The sequence below is a fragment of the Trachinotus anak genome, unplaced genomic scaffold (assembly GCF_046630095.1).
Source record: "Trachinotus anak isolate AG129_WGS33_773 ecotype Australia unplaced genomic scaffold, CSIRO_AGI_Tana_v1 ptg000021l, whole genome shotgun sequence".
NCBI lineage: Eukaryota > Metazoa > Chordata > Actinopteri > Carangiformes > Carangidae > Trachinotus > Trachinotus anak.
The window spans coordinates 26359853-26372560 of record NW_027273872.1 but is presented as its reverse complement, the minus strand read 5'-3'; positions in this window follow the sequence as shown (position 1 = coordinate 26372560).

The following is a 12708-nucleotide window of genomic DNA, read 5'->3' as shown; positions in this document are numbered from 1 at the left end:
AGCATCATGCTGGGGGAAGGGGGGTAGGAGGTTGGGTGTGGGGGGTGGGGGTTCTCAGTGGGAGAACTGACAAAAGGATAAATGCAGCCAAATACAGAGAGGCTCCTGAAGAAAACCATCTGAAGGCAGTAGGACACACATTTGCACCTTCTGATTACACCTGTGCTGCGCCCAGTGCCATTATGCACAACCACAACCACTTTTGTTTAACTCAACTGAATCATGTGTGTAAATGACACCAGACTGCGTCACCTCAGCACACATCAGACTGCTTGGCTATAACTCAGTGTTCATTCATACCATGCATCATGAGCTCCTTCCCAACGTTCTTTGCAGTTTTTTCAGCTGTTCATATCTTATTGTTGAAATGCAGTATTATGCAGCTACTGTTGAATCATATTTTGCTAGTCGATCATTTACAACATGAGATAACATGAGTAGCGTTAAGACTGAAAAAGCTCTGAATTGATGGGGTCATATAAATGTCTTTCTCTCTCTGTCTGTGAAGAAGCCTATATGTAATTTGAGTGAGAGAAATTACACGTCTGCTAATCAAACTCTGCTGTTCTGATCGTCTTCTGCATGATTTGAAAAAAAAAAAATTCAATAAATTATTCCCATAGTTAAAATGAATCCATATGCAAACAAGCAGTCTTTATGAAGTCATTCAATAGTTGTCTCTAAGATATCTGTGAGCAGTCCTTCTCTGCTCAGTCATTTTAAATGTCAGCATATCCAGTCGCACTGTTGTCATCATTAACCTTTTATGCTGATTTTGTCTGACAATGTAGGGAATATAAAGTAATGATTTGCAGCAGCAACAGAATCACGAACAGCCTGATAAATTCTGTCTGAGCAGAAGTTTTCATTTTTGTGGAGATGTTTTTTGAGTGTTATTGCAGTGAGTTGAAATGTTTTACACTAAATTGGGTTCTTTGTTTTTGTTTTGTAGAGGCTGGGCATCCCGCTGCCTGTGAGAGTCACACTGATGGGCCATTTAGTAGAAGACCAAGATATGTTTTTTTCACTTGGAAAGGTTGGAGACTACTGCTGCCTTGTCCACATAAACTGCTTAAATCTACAAGAATGGCTGTTCACAGTATGTGTCAAGACAATGTTTTTTTGTTGTTTTTGTAATGACCTAAGACACGGACCAAATCTTTACATTATATATCGTGTCAAAATAAGGAACAAATAAACAAAGGTTAATCACAACAGCCTCCATGTGACTGAAGAAAACCTCACAGAGAAGTTATGAATGTGCATTATGGCGCATCATGTGGTCATGCCAGGGAAAAGCTGGATATCTGCTGTGAAAATGAACACTGGAGCTGGAGCGCGCGCACACACACAAACACACACAAACGCACACACACTGTCTGTACAGCAGTGGGGAACATTTGACAATGTACCTACAATGTACAATGTAGGTTTCCTGATGCTGCAGTGTAATAGATAAATGGACTGCAGTTATATAGCACTTTCCTAGTCTTATCAACCACTCATGGGACTTTTACAATGGAAGCCACATTCATGCGTTCACACCATTGATACAGCAGGAGAGATTTGGGGTTCAGTATCTGAAATGCAGACAGGAGGAGCCGGGAATCAAACCACCGACCTTTTGATTAGTCTCTGGTCTACCTCCTGAAACCTCTGAATAATGATGTATGAAACACTGGCAGCACATTGGTTAAGGTTAGTTAAAGATCCTGGTCTGGTTTAATACAGAAAAAAAACATAGCTTATAAAACATTGCATCAAAACCACTAACCTTGACCAAAGTGTTTCCGCATAAACACTTTCTGAACCTCGCCACAGAGGAGACACAGTCCTGCTCTCTGTACACCAGCCATCTCCTGGTGCATCTGCTGCTCTCAAGAAATGTAAATGTAAATGGAGTCATTCATTCAAAAGTTATGTTGCCTCTGAACATAATTCAGCCATTGATTACATATGTCATCACACTGTAACAGTTCAGTACTACATAAACATAACTTCTATAAGAGAGTTGTTTCACAGCTGCCATCAAACTCTGAGGAACAAGAAGCGTCTGTCTCTCCCTGCCCTCATATAAAACAGTGCAGTATATTTTCATAGACCGGTGATGTGTTTTTCTCTGCTTCAGTTTTTGAAAAAAGTATGGGTTCCAGTTCTTGATGGTGCTGATGTTACAGTACAACCTCAGCACAACCTGGCGGACAGTCCGCCGAGAGTCGTTTTGGTCTGTGCTCTCAACAGTGGACTTCACTTCCCTTCACTGTCCTCGAATGAGGGGTACTGAGATGGTGGGAATTGGTGTTTACCACAGTGTCTGTTTTGATAACACCCCTGGGACAACAACCCAGTACCATACAATATTGAGTATCATGTAAAAAAGGGAGTGAACAACTAAAATTTCAGTCTTAGTCCTCTAGATCCTAATGGTCCCCAGTACCCACAGGTTGACTGTGCATCAATTCCTCACAGATAATTTTATTAGCTGCAATTGATTGTATCAGGATTTCCAACACAAAGGTACAGAATTAACTTCATTGTTTTTATTGTTGTAATTATTTTACAGGCAGATGCTATATTATACCCAAGTGTCCATAGCCACTCATGCTATTTGCACTGGAGTCAGTTGCCAATGTGACTATTTACACCCATATTTTAGGCTCTCTAATGGAATACAAACCATGATCTTTTCCTAAACCTAACCACGTAGGTTTGTTGCCTAAACTGAAACAAACTGTGACTGAAGACTCAATAAAATTATAATAAAAAAAGCAAGATAGTATATTAACAAGTATCAAGTTTTTATTACACACAGGAGACACACTCTAGTCTCCCTGGGGGAAGTCCTCCTTTATGGACTTTGTATTATGTCACCTTACTTCTTACAGCCTTTCTAATGCGATGTTCAGTGAACAACAGACAACAGCAGATGTTTAGAACAACACCCAGCGTGAGGCGCTTATCAAACCACACAGTGCCACAATTTGCCCCGTCCTGTACAACATGTTAATGGCGCAAAAAAACAACAGAGCCATTGGGTGTTCCATACAGGTGTAAATAGCCTAATAGCTGCCATGTGACTATTTTCACCCAGGTGCAAATAGACACTCTGTATTTCATATTTTTCTCACTTGTGAATATTCCTATATATGTAAAGTTGTGTCAACTCAGATTCCCCCAAAAAACTGATATATTACATGACCTTAAAGGTTCTGGTTTGGTGCCACTAGATGCCCCAGCAACCAATTTTTGCTCGATGAAACTTCCACTCGTTGATGTTTACAAAGTACAACAGAATAGCAATTAAACTGTTGGCCATTTGTTTTCACACCAACGCTTTAAATCCTTTTTATATTAGAATGTTATTATATTATTACTATTGCATGCAACATTTTACCAGCTCAACATCTAAGATTTGACATTTTAATTGGCAGCTGCTTAACAAAGCACATCAAGCCCAACTTGAGGAACATAACTGTAATGAATGGATATGATTTTTTTTCTGCGGGCAGAGTGCACTGCTCTGGCCCATATACACACCTTAATAACTGCAGAAAACAACCTTCGAACCCTGAAGAGTCAACCTGTCAATCAACAATGTTCTGTCTATGTGGTGTGCATTATAAATATGATGAGTTGGACAAGGTGCTCTGCAGTTTCTGACAAATACATAAATATGGATGATGATTTGTTTAATGATGATTAATAAACCAGCTTATCACCTGAACTGCAACATACCTCTCCACAGCCTGTTGAACCATTTAAAGTGGGCAAAATGTTGAATTTGGACTTATTGAATATTAAACTTTCAGGAATAAAAAAAAAAAAAAAAATTACAATTAAAATAAACTTTCTTGTTGCTTCTACAGTACAGCCTTAAGCCATTTGTTGCCCCTTCTTCATTTGAATCTCACATACTTTATTTTTCCCTTAATAAATATGAAATGGAAGAAGTTTGGGCTCTTCCTAGAGTTAAGGCCTTAAGGCCAAACAGAATAATTAGAATCACATTCAGAAAAACTTTAATGATCCCCACAGAGAATTTACTTTGTTACAATTGCTCAACACTCAGGAAAGAGTAAGTAAATAAGCAAAAAAGTAAAAACTGCTATAAAAGCTACAATCAAATAGTAATGATGAATACACAGTGAATGGATATAAACATATGCAAATCAAATGTGAAAAAAGTAAAAAGTTATGTGAGTGGTAAAATCACAGTATGAACAATAAGTAAACCAACAAGATTTAGCTTCAAAACAAAGGAAAAGTGACTTTTGCAAGTAAAAGTGAGACATCCCTACATTTAACAATTAACAATACAACATAGTATTCCTCATACAACTGCACTTTAACATCTGTGAATAAGAATCCATCCTGCTATAACCTGGACCCCCCCCTCTGCAATAGCTGCTTCTGAAGTAGAACCCTGATGATCATTTCAGGTGTGAATAATGTTGGAGTAACCCTAATTACAGTGAAAGATGTCCTCTTTCTAATCGAAGACAGTGGCTCTGAGGGGCAAGCAGTGCTTGATCAGTTCAAGCTAAAAATAGACATAATTTAGAACAATACCAACGTGGAAGTGATATCACTCCTTATAAATGATCTCAGAACAGCTTCTGTCCCATAAATGACACAGTATTTCCTGTCTGCATGCATCATGTAATTTACTGCCCTCTTGTGGTGGCAGCAGGCGATTATCTCTGGAAGCTAGCTTGATTACTAGCCGAAGTATCTGTCATTTCTGTCGTTTTGGTGGACGTGGTCATGGCCTGTTGACTAAGGCTGGGTCTTGTCAAAGGACAGCAGCTTAATTCAGAGGTTTGCACAAGCACGTTGAGGATAATCATGAGATTTTTCACGCATGCATGCACAGATGTGTGTGGAAACTGAACTTGTGTATTAGAAAACTACTTAAATCAACTTTTCCTCCTAACAAGCAAATTACACTGTGGATTATCATCTCTGTTTAAGATCTGCAGCAAGTTTGAGATGTTTGAGACAGAATATTCTTACACAGGTAGCACAGCTCCTCCTGCTCGGTACGTAGGTTGTGTGTATACCAGGCGAGAGAGAGAGAAAGAGAGAGAGAGTGGGAAGATTGGCGACTGGTGCAGAGCATTAGAAGTTAGCTCAGACCACAGCAGTGCAATATGTGCACACTTTGGGATATTAGTCAGTAAATAAATTCTACAACTCCTCAAGTCCCTGCTTCTCACCTGTGCATCCTAACTGCAGTCCAGTTGATGAGCCAAGAAAGGTGAACAATACTGAGGGGGTTGGCTGTACTTGGTTGGCCAAATCTGCTTGCCTATCTGTAAATATCTACCCATGCCAAGGACATAAGACCATCTACATTTAAAGTCCGCAAAGCAGGATTAGGCAAAGCAGTGCAGTAAAGCTGATGGAAAGAGAGAAGTTCCACAGAAGTGATATCATTTAGACGCCCTCTGCAGTCATATAGGGTATAACATATGAGTGAGACAGGGTGATAATTTGTATACTTTGACAGGCCCTAAGGGTTATTATATATTTTGAAGTATTCTGGGTGGCATACGTTTTTGATTGAAGAAAAATGAGACAAAAATTGGTCCAGTTCATCCAAGGTACTGCCTGTTCATTCTTAGTGTCTCTGGGTTGATTGTGAAGAGAGAGGTGGCTCGTGGCATGGATCACCTTTTTTTAAATTCTACCACTAGGAGGAACCAAAGTCCACTCTTATTACAAATAGGAAGAGGGGGCATGTGTGTGTGTGTATGTGTGTGTGTGTGTGTGTGTGTGTACATACATGCTTATATACTCTGCATATAATCAATAATCCTTAAAATAGCCACACTTCCATCCATCATCCATCCATTCATCCTTCCATTTTCTTCCGCTTCCCTGGGGTCGGGTCGCAGTGGCAGCAGGCTGAGCAGGATATTCTAGATCTCTCTCTACACAGCAATGTTTTCTCCTGGGGTATCCTGATGCGTTCCCATCCTGTTGAGATATGTAATCCTTCTGAGTCTACCTCTGGGTCTGCTGCTAGTTGGATGAGCCCGGAAAACCTCCAAAGGAAGGCACTTAGCCCAAACCACCTCAATTGGCTCCTTTTGACGTCAAGGAGCAGCAGCTCTTACTCTGCTACCGAACTCCTCACTCCTCACTCCCCACTCCTCACTATCTCTAAGGCTGAGCCCAGACACCCTAAGAGGGAATCTGATCCACAATCTCATTATTTCAGTCATAACCCTGAGCTGCCGGCGATAGGTGAGGTTTGGAACGTATATCAACTGGCAACTTGAAAGCTTTGCCTTCCAGCTCAGCTCCCTCTTTACCACAACCTCTGCATTACTGCTTATGCCGCACCAATGCCTGTCCCCTCATTCGTGACCAAGACCCACAGAAACTTAAACTCTTTAGCTTGGGGCAGCAACTCACCCTGAACCATGGCCTCAGAGTTGCAGCCGCTGACTCTCATCCTGGCTGCTACACACACGACTGCAAACTGCCCCAGTGCCTGCTGAAGGGAAAATTACCTTTCAACACAGATTCAAAGTATTACTCCACAAGTGACAAGAAAAAAAATGGGTTATAAAAACCAGGAGTTAAATGGCTCACCTCCAAATCATCAAGCAAAAAAATGAAATGACAAGCAGCGTATACCCCTCCACCCTGCTGCACTGTGTGAAGCAGGCCTAAGTACCAGCTGTCAGTCAATGTAAAGTTTATTTTCCATCACTCACATGGTGGTTAACTATGGCTGCAGGCTTTTACCTCGCTTTACTGAACCTCTGCTGACAAACCATACTTAATTTCCACTGAGGAATAATTTGATTAACTGGCAGAAGCGTGGATTGGATTTTTACATCATTGATTGGGGCCACTGGTGGGGTCCCACAGAACAAAGACCAACTGCACTGCTGTGTGGCTCTGTTTGTGAGAACATGAGAGAAATCACAGCCACAGAGCTTTCACTGTAAACCCAGATAAGTAAACTCTACTTAAAAAAATCGAGGTAACTCGTTGCCTTAAATTTTTTAAGTAATGAAGCATTAGTTGAATAAGTGAACTGGACTACGTTCAATGTACTTGAAGCTCCTAATGGAATGGAATAGAACAGTGGTTCTCAAACTTTTTACAGTGTGTACCACCTGAGAAAATATCAAGATCTCCAAATACCACCATTATGACCAAACTGAATATATAATAGTAGAGGCTTAACCTATTAGCTATGGACAGTTCACAAAGGAGACATGTTTACTCCTAATATGAGGATTATTTATTGATAATTGTTGCCCGCCACAGCCACACTGTACAAAGCAGTAGCATTTTAAGATGCACTTGAACTCAGCCAAACAAGGTGCAGCACCTCTTTATCTCTCAAACACACAGCAAGCAACAACATTAAGAATAACAGCTGTATTTCATTCATTCACACATACACACAGTAGGCTAACAGAGCCATAAGTGTTCTGTTTCTTCAAAAAATATTCTTCTAATCCAGGTCACAGATAATCAAAATTCCTAAGTGTTTTTTTTAGCAACAAAGATATGAAACATCAAAAATCTCACAACAGAAAATTACAAATCTATAACAAGAATAACCATTCACATTAGAAAAGTCAGTGCATAATGTCAGTATGAACGACTGTCTTCACATGTGGGACTAAAAACACACACCTGTCTGAACATTGTTAGGCGCAATACAGTCTTTCAGTCCCGCTTTGACCAATGTGTTCTTACTAATAGCAAATAGCAACATAGCAGGAAAAAGGTGATCAATGAACCACTACAATTACTAAGAACTGGCCAGCATATTAGTGACTATTATCAATTTACGTGTGCCTAATGAGAGGGGTGCGCCTGTCTCTGCGCACACAGTCCTGTGATGTCTGGCTCAATCGTGGTCAGCTTCAGTCGCAGGTCTGGCTCAGCATCCATACTGCTCCTGTATTTTGTCTTAATGACGGCAAGTGAAGAGAAGCCTTTCTCACACAGATATGTTGTCGCAAAAGGAAGGAGAAAGCGCACGACCTTATCCAAAAGCGCTGAGTATTCCCTGTGTTGCTGTATCCAAAAGTCCAACAGCGACTGTTTTTTGAAACCAGACTTCAATGTTTCATCACAAGACAGTTCCACTCTCCTGCTCACAAACAATAAAATCTTGGGCATTTCAGAGGTTTCGATGCTGAATGGGTTTCTCATCCAGTTGTTCACCTCGGGCGTCGTTGGGAAATATTCCCTGAGCTGTTGTCTGAGGGAGACGAGGTGCGCAGAGACGTTGTCCCTGACCCCTCATCAAGTTGCAGGTCGTTGTCAGTAAGAAAACTCTCCAAAGCGGGGAAAGCAGAAACATCACCTGCCTTGACTTTGATTTCAAACAGCTCCAACTTTTTCAGCATTGCGCAGACTTTGTCCTGCACGTCAAAGACACTGACAGAGAGTCCCTGTAGTCCCAAATTCAAGTCGTTCAAATGGGAGAAAATATCTGACAAGTATGCCAGCTGACTGAGCCATACAGTATCCTCAAAAACATCTGCTATGGGGAAGTTTTTGTCCTGTAAGAACACCTGGACCTCTCTGTGCAACTCGAAAAGCCTTGAAAGCGCCTTCCCTCTTGATAACCATCTGACTTCTGTATGAAGCAGGAGCTGAACATGCTCGCTGCCCATTTCATCACAGAGCACGTGAAACAGACGAGAATGCATCGGTCGGGCCTTAATAAAGTTAACTGTTTTTACAGCTGAGTCCAGCACTGACTTCAGATCATCGGGCATCTTCTTCACTGCACGTGCCTCACGATGGATGCTGCAGTGAGTCCGTCGCATCTCAGGTGCCACCTCCCGAATCCGGGCTGCTACTCCGCTGTGGCGGCCTGTCATCGCCCTGGTGCCGTCAGTGCAGACTCCAACACACTTTTTCCAATCGAGCCCATTCTCTTGGATAAAGGTGTCCAGTAGCTGGAATATGTGCTCGGCTGTAGTTCTGGTCTCCAGTGGTTGGCAGAACAGAAAATCCTCCTGAGCTGCACCATCACACTCATATCTGACGTACACAAGCAAATTAGCCAAATCTGCAACATCGGTCGTCTCGTCCAGCTGGAGGGAATAATACTGACTTCTTTTAATACGCTCAGTCAGTGTCTTTTTAACATTATCTGCCATGGTCCGTATTCTCCGTGACACTGTGTCGTTTGAAAGTGGCACCAAGTTTAACTTTTTAGCAGCTTTCTCCCCGCACATGATGTGTGTCATTTCTTTGGCTAATGCCAAGCACAGTTGCCCGCCAATCGTGTGTGGCTTTCTGGCTTTCGCTATATGGAGGCTGGCACAGTATGAAGCCTCCTGTGCTTTGGCCGTGGATGTAACACAGGACTGCATTGTGGACTTGGACTGCTTCAGCACATCCCGCTTTCTTAGAAAAAAATCCAATGGTTTATCTTTCAGCGCTGTGTGTTTGGTTAAAAGGTGCCGTTTGAGGTGCGCTGGTTTCATGGATTCATTGCTGAGGACTTCACCACATACCACACACTGTGGCCTCGGCTGTTGCTCGGTCCCGCAGCAACTAAATCCAAATTTGAGGTAACTAGAGTCATATCTCCTGACTGCTTTGCGCTGGTGCTAGAGGGTGCTGTGGGCACTTCACTGGCGCCTCTTGAGTAGCCGCTAGCACTTGAACTCGGTTCCCTGTCGTCCTCCTTTTCATTTTCAACAGGGCTGCCTCAATTATTCTCTTCCTGAACTGCAGTCCTCTTCGCAATAGTTCCAGTTTGAAGCCATGAGTGCAGTGTTTGTGAACCACTCATCTTCAGTCTCTACGTTTTACCTCTGTTTATCTTTTCACACAGTTCAACTCATAACTAATCATGTCTCAAGTACGCACGCGCTGAGTGCATGAACCTGACGACATAGCAGGCTGATATTGAGACAAAAATAAAGGAAAGACAATACTTATTTTAAATATGAATTTAATATGTTTTATATATTTTCATTCTAAGTTTTGTACTATTTTGATAATATTATATATTTTCAAATTAATTTCATTTTCAAAAAATATTTATGACGTTCCTCCATGTACCACTAGAGGGAGCTCGCGTACCACAGTTTGAGAATCAAGGAAATAGAACATTTAAGTTGAATGTACTAATAACCAAGTTACAGTAACTGAAGATACTTAGTTTATACAATCATTCCCCACCCATTTATTTAACTCAGCTTGTTAAGTAAGCATTACTCCATCACTAATTCAAATTGTGTATTCTAACTGACCAAACTTAACTTTTTTCGTTCCTGAAACTCAAAATATGTATTTCAATCAATAGGGCCGTATAAAATACATACAACTGCAGCATTACATTGATCCAATTTTTTTTATTGAAAATATCTTTTTTTCAAAAACAAAAGAAAAAAACTAAGCCATGGCCTAAAAGGCTGTATATTCCTCAGTGATGGCATGAAAAGAAAAAACAATTCTGCCTCACAAACTAGTACAATACAATACTCTCTTCCTCTTTAACTCCAATCATTACAATATTGTACTCTTCAAATTTGGCTGACAAACTGGCAAGATAAAACTCAGCCCTGCTGAACACTGGCATCTTTACATTTACAAATAACAAATATGTCCATGGAAAAACAAAAAAGTGTGTGAGAATGAAAAAAGAGAGAACGGGAGGGTGAAAAAAATAACAGAGCAGATACCTAAATAAAACTGAAAGTAGATACCCACCTAGAGTCCACAATCACCCCTCCTCACAACTCCCCATGCTTGAAGTTTAGGTTTCAGATCTGTCTTACCTAAGTTCAGAAGTACCTGTTGAAAAAAATCAAAAGTGTTCTTCATGTACTTTGGGTAGTTGAGATGAAGTGTATAGGTAATGTACATGGCTTGGGGCAGGCTCTCAACATCCATCACAATGTTTCCCTCCAAGATGATTCCCACTGAGGACGCATTGTGGTGAAGGGACTGCGTGTGTGGAGTGATGTTTTCCCGTTCATGGCAGAGGATCCCCACTGGCACATCACTGTACGAACCTCCCTCATCCTCAACGTCCTGCAAGAAAGAATAGGGCACAATCACATCACCATGACATCACTGTCTTTGTTTTCATCACTCATGTCAACATTAACTATTTCGTTCTTGAACATCTTCCAGTTGTCTTCTCTATGTGCTTTACTTTTATGTGCATTAAAAGTTGAATACACACTGCTCTCAAATCTACAGCCTGCATATGGACACTGAACCTTTCGGTTAACTTTCAAGTGTCTGCTTTGGAGGTGAGTGAAAAATTCAGATTCAGAGCAGGGTTCACTGAAGTCACACAACTGACAGCTGAATTTGAGTGCTTCATTTTCTCCTGGTTGTTCCTCCTGAGTTTTAGAGTGAACATGAGATATGTGTGCTTTAAGGCTGTTTAAGGACTTGAATGTGCACAAACAGTCCTGGTGCAAACAAGGGAATGGTACTGTCCTTGTATAACTTCCATGTTTTAACCGGTAGTGTTTGAATAGCTGTGCCCTTTTCTCACTAATAAAACCACAATATTTACACTTCCACTCCATCTTCAGCTCCGTAGTCCTACTACACCACAATAAACAGCTGGGATCTGTGCAAACTTACCGGGACATTCGCTGGACCGTGGTCCGTGGTGTAGCTGGGTCGTGTCTGGCCGTGCTGCGTGCTCAGCTCGACAAAACTGGTGTTAACAAGATTTTTGGCGGTTGGTGATGTCATCGCGTTGCTATAGTAACAGGCAAAACTTGATGATATCGAGTTGTCTGAGCTCAAACACATGATTGCAATAAAATAGGTTATTAAAAAAGTACAGTTTACTCAGAATTCATAATTAATGTAAAGAAATAACACAGGTTTAAGTAGTAGAAACTCAGTTTGTTTGAGTAAAATACATTGATTGGACTTAAAAACACAATTACTATAAGAATGGCCTTGAAAAAGTTCACCTTAATCAGAATTAGCAAGTAATGTCAATAAATTAGACAGATTTAAGTGATATGAACTCAGTCTCTTTGAGTTGAGTCAAAATCTGGGTTTACAGTGTTATAGTATTAGTTCAGGCAGAGCACTGAAGTTGTGTTGATTGCCATCAGCTGCTTCATTCATGCTGAACATCAATCTGTGGCTCATTCACCAGCTAATGAGTAATGTCCAATTATATTCATGCAGGTGTCACATTTATTATAACTTTACACCTACTATTAAGCTACGGTCACATTACACCTCTGACCTACAAATATTCACTTCCCTTTTCCCAGCCACATATATTGAAGTCATTTCCAGAACTGCTGACGTAGGGGAAATATTTTGAGTAATGTAATAGTGTAATGCTTAGTTCACATGCTTCCACATGACTGCTTCCCTACTCACCAACATATCATCAAGTTATTCAACATATGAATCGGCTATGAAGAAACCAATATATATACTCGAGAAGAACTCTAATGAAATCTGTTTGTGGCCATGTGGGAACAATGTGACACTAGTTCAGAGGATGAAACCCTGGTTTTTGACTTGCAGGAAGCATTTTTTACATCCGCTCGCCTCATGTTTTGGAACTTTGACCATGTTTTTCTAAAATATGACATATGCTGTGATGTAAAACAATCTCTCACTGTCAGTGTCCTCATCAATAGTCTCATTAAATGCAGGCATACATGCGTGTGCATGTGCTCATGTGCCTGTACGTCTTGCACATACTTCCTGGTAACT